We start from the raw sequence: 5,406 nt of genomic DNA on the forward strand, positions 1-5,406 counted from the left end.
CTTTCCCTTACCCTTTGGAACATGCCTCCATTTCTTCTTATCAGAGCAGGTGTTGTATTTAGAGCTGTCTTTCTCTTGCTCTGGAGATTTGAATGACTCTAGTGTAGAACTAAGAGATGGTTTAGGGTTCCTGTCATGTAGGCTTGGATGAAACCAGTTGAAGAAGTCAGGGTTGTATGGATGGGAAGCATAGAGATCTAGGATTGCAGGGACTTAAGTGAGGTAGAAGACATATGCGCTAACATCAAGTACCCTGCTTTCTACTCCTAGCCTACTAGCCACATGTAAATCTTCTTCTAAAAGCAATTTATCGTACAAGGGATGTTTTTGGACAGTGGCAAAAAGCTGGACCTCATGGACCACTACCAACACTCATAATGAGGTTGGGGCAATGTAGGTGGGATCATGTATTGATGTCCAAAGGTCTTTCCTTTGCTCAAAGAGTGTCACTAGTCAGTGGCCAATTTTGGTTGCCAAACTTTGGTTGAAGTACCATTTCTGCACAAAGTCACCTTGTCCTTTCCCTTTTCGTTTGATTGCTTTGAGCTTTTCCTTGTTTGTCACACATTGAGTAGTATAGAGTGAGGATATCAAGCACAATTCTCTAGCTGTGGCTTTTGGGATGTCCTTTATGACTTCTTTAGTAATAGCTACATAGCGGGAGCAAACATGTTATTGCTCATCCCAAGTTAGGGCTTCAGCTATGAGTTTTGTGTACTCTGGTGTTGGCCTTCCAATCTCCACATGGACATACACACGTGTGATGGCTGTCAGCTTGTGATCAAGCTTCATCAGGCACTTCGTCTCTAGTTCATTGGTCAGATGCGCCATCTCCTTGACCAAATCTTTGAGAGATTTCTCCTCAAGCGCCTCGGCTTTAGGTGCCTTAGAAGTGCTGGAGGTGTCAAGGATGTTGGTTGTGATACCCCTTCCACATGTGAATTGCTAAGGACATGTTCTGCAAGGGGCGTCGTCACGGCCAAAGGCTGTGACTGTTGTGATTCATGATTGGAAGTAGTAGCGGCTAGTTTAGTGGATTGCTAGCCACTACTGGTAGATTGCGGTGTCAAGTCCTTAAGCATATCAAAAGTGGTCTTGTCTTTTGTTTCCACTTGTGTAGATCGAGCATCAATTGATTTAGTCACGATAGATTGCACATGCATATCCTTAGGCTGAAAATTAGGGATGGTGTCATGTCCTGCATCTTGGACATTTGGAAGCTCAGATGGAGATCGAGATAGAGATTGAGCAGCTACACTCGATGACTCTTGTTGTTCTTCCTATGTCTGGTCAGGAAAAGAGGATGTAGGAGATTTGGGACTCCTACGTGGACTTTGCACTGACTGGAAGATTTTCTCGTGGTTGTTAGATGATTCTGCCATTTGATTTGTTTAGCAATCAGCCTTATCATGAGCAACATTGTGCCTATGGTGTTCATTATCCTCTTGGGAAATCAAAGGCTCCTTGGGCACTAGTGGCTTTTGTGCACACTTGACAGTTACATCTGATATCTACTTGTTAGGCATGCTAGGCTGAGGATCTACCTTTCAGATAGTTATATTTGGCTTCTTGATTTCAATCATGAGGGGCTCAATCACTTCGATGTTCTTAACTTAAGACTTAGATTTTCTCCTATGCTTCTTTGCTTTTGATGCAATCTAGTCTTCAGATGATAGAGGTGGTTTAGAAGGGGCCTTTGGTATCCAAATCCATTAGTTACATGCGTAATACCCTTGAGCATGTAGCAATGCTTTGGATATTCATCGCAGCGTTGCGTTGGCTCTCCATCGATACCTTCGTCTATGAGGCTTGGGCTTCTTTTGTGGTCTTCTATGATATTTCTAAGTCCAAAGCCTATCCTTGGCATTGTCTCCTTACCTTCTTGTTTCAAGCATGGCCTCGCTCACTGGTTCTCTCTATTCAACATGCACTTGTATCAACTCTTTCAACACATCCTTGCTCTCCTTACTAGGCTTGCTCGGTATGTCGGAATGTTCCTTATCTTTCCCTCGAGGTTTGATGAGGTCACCCTTACTAAAGGTTGTGATTATCCTCACACCCTTAGCCTCACACTTTGTTGCCCTTTTGAAGGGTCTTCCTAGGAGGGTTTTCTTTCCACAATTAGCACTATTTGGAGGAAGATGGAATGGGATATGCAAGCTTTTAGTTTCAATAGTTACGAGGATTTTGCACTTTCCTATAAGTGCTTGTGGGTGTCCCCCATAAGGACTAAGAGTTGCATTAGTCTGTGTGAGCTCCGATTGGCCTAGTAGGGTCCATGCTTCATAAGTCAATATATTAAAATCAGCTCCTTCATCGATGAGAGCATCGACACTATGCTCTCTTTTTACGATGAGTTTGACCCTCAAATAAGTAGGCGATACTATGTCTTCATCTTCCGGGTCTTGGCTTATAAATTCAAGCCTTCTGATACATACCTTTGAGTCCCTAATTGCACAACCAAATGTGGATTCTCTATTGATGTCTTGCGTCATCTGTGTAGTGCCATTCAAGGTGCATATTTTGTTAGGACTGTCATGTCTAGTCATCCTCGTAGCAGTTGTAGCTTGATGTTGTTGCATTTCGCTTTGACTAGATGCAGACCGAATGTAGCATATATATGTTTTTGTGGTGTGAGCTTTTTTCCCTTGTTGGCTAGATTGGTCCATTGAGGTTCTAGGGTCTCTATTTGTCTTTGTTTAGGTATAGGCTTTTGGTTGCTGTTTTGCAAGTGAGAATCTATGCTTGTGTGGAGCCATTACTACACTAGAATCTAATTTGCAGGACATGTCACAGTGTGCATTTTCTCTCTAACCTACTTGGGGGAGGTGCGGAGGGGGGTCCCGGAGGGGGGGGAGAGTAGTCCCCCCGGCTTGCAAGGCCATTACGCTAAATACCATTAGTGATTTGAAGGACCATTCGTAGCCAAGTTTTGAACTACTTGTTCTAGATTTCAATCTAGTGATAGATCTATGATGTGCTTTTGACTCTATATGGTCTCTGGGTCGGTTTCAGGGTCTACAAGTTAAAATTTTGAAAAAATCCAAATTCGGCCCAACATGTCCAAATTCTAGGGGCTGAATGTCCAATTCGGCCTGTCCGAATGGCCAAGGGCCGAATGCAGCTGGTACGAATGTCAAATTCGGACAATTCGAATGTGGTTGTCCAAGGGCCGTCCGAGGGTCGAATGGCCAAATGGTAGTGGGCTGAATCGACTGGACCAAGGGCGGCCGAGTAGTTTGTTCAAATGGGTTCAGGTCGAATTAAGTGGACCGAATGCTAAGTTGGTCCGTATGGTTGATTTGGACAGACTGAGCGGTGGGCGTCTAAGTGGTAGTGGACCGAATGGCCGAATACAAGAGGGCTGAGGGCCGATTCTGGGACTTGGCCCAGAATCAACGTCACTCGGACGACGGGTCGAATGTGGCAGGATTTTGGCCAACGCAACAATAAATTGCTCGAATCTCATGATTTAGGTCACGGCATACCGCACGCATCTCTTGATCAAAGCTACGGAAAAAGAGAAAGAGTTGTAAATACCTAAAATAGGAAATAAACTCCAAAATGCAAATCCGCAAACAAATCAAACCCTTTTACCTTGTTATGATAGTAGAAACCCCAATGGTTGTTTTTTTTTTACTTTTTGTTTTTTTCTACCCTAATGCATCCAAATCACAAAGCAAATACCTATACTACTCCAACATGCTTTTCTAAATCCAAAAAACCAAAAACTTACTTGTTAAGGAGATCGAATGCCTCTTTAAACTCCCTCGCTTCCTACCTATCTATCTTAAGCACAAGTTTGGAAAAAACCCTACTTCAATGCTCAATTGGGAGCGTGCAACCAGTCAAGTCTTGAATTCGTTGGTCCCGACAATGGAACCAAAATGTAAAGGCGAGCTCTAGCTCAACCGCCAAGACCCATGGACCACTTATTGTTCAAGCGTTTCAAGCGAGCACTAATGGCTACCTCTCACATACTTGACACTCTATCTCTCTCTACGAGTGTAGTGAGCTTACCTACATGCCCAAGTGAGTTGCCTCCTCTCCCAAGCACTCCGATAGCTCCACGATCCAAGTGCAAGCTTCAAGAAAGCTTGATCCTGAAGCTCCATTCTCTCAGCTCCATTGCCACGAGCAAGAGAAGAAGAGAGGAGAAGATAGAGAGCTTCTCCACCATGGTCCCTCACCCTCACACACTCACTCCCTCACACTCTCACATTCCCTCTCTCAATCACAAGCTCAAGCAAGCAAGAAGAAAAAGAAGAAGAAGTAGAATTAAAAAGAAGAAGAAGAAGAAGAGGAGGAGGAGGAGAGCTACTTTTGGCCACGCACAAGAATGAGCTTCTCATTCACTTTTCAACTTTATATACAAAACCCTAAATCCCTTTTGGGCGGTTATCCCCTTATCCTCTTTTTTACATGGCCGGTCGTGGCCAAGGCACTTTTTCCCATTGTCCTCCTAGCTTCCTTCCTACCGCCCATCTACCTTTACGATTTGCATGGGTGAGAGCCCGATGCTCTTAAAATAAATCATAGTACACCTTGCGCTCTTTTACAAAAGCATTAACTTGCACTTTTTCTTGGTGCGCCTTCATCTTCCGTTTCACTTTTTTCTTGGCCCTGTCTTCCACTTTATATTTTCCAGATTTTTTCCCTTGTTCGTCTGAGAGTTAACACCACCCCTCTCTCTCTCTCTCTCTCTCTATCTATCTATCTATCTATCTATCTATCTATCTCTCTCTATCTCTATCTCTATCTCTATCTCTAGCTAACCTCCCACCATCACTCTCTCTCTCTCTCTCTCTCTCTCTCTCTCTCTCTCTCTCTCTCCACCAAAACAATCTCACCCCTTGCTCTCTCTCTCTCTCCCTCCCTCCCTCTCTAACCACCCACCTCTCTCTCTCTAACTAACCACTCATCCCCTCTATTTAACTAACCTCTCACCAACCCCTCTCTCTCTCTCTCTCTCTCTCTCCACCAAAATATTCTCACCCCTCTCTCTCTCCCTCTCTCTCTCTCTCACCACCTCTCTCTCTCTCTCTCCACCAAAATATTCTCACCCCCCCCTCTCTCTCTCTCTCTCTCTCTCTCTCTCTCTCTCTCTCTCTCTCTCTCTCTCTAAATTGTAGAGAATGCCACCTATTGAGCTAGTGGCGAGACTAGCACTGGTGGCGACATGCCTAGTAGATCTCGTGGCTACAGAGGGAGGGGCGGTGGCAGCGATGCAAGTGCGTCCCGGGGGGTCCACTAGGATTTACCATATGGTACCACATGAGTGTAAGGAAGGGGGGTTATTTAAGGGAAGGAAGGTATATTTATAAGGTAAGGTCCCATAAATAGGGGGTAGATAAGGGGTATTTTCATATATTTCTTGCACGCAGGTGACGTCTCCTTATTACTACT

The sequence above is a fragment of the Lygodium microphyllum genome, chromosome 8, assembly GCF_053477565.2.
Source record: "Lygodium microphyllum isolate KBCC chromosome 8, Lygodium_microphyllum_v1.1.10, whole genome shotgun sequence".
Taxonomy (NCBI): domain Eukaryota; kingdom Viridiplantae; phylum Streptophyta; class Polypodiopsida; order Schizaeales; family Lygodiaceae; genus Lygodium; species Lygodium microphyllum.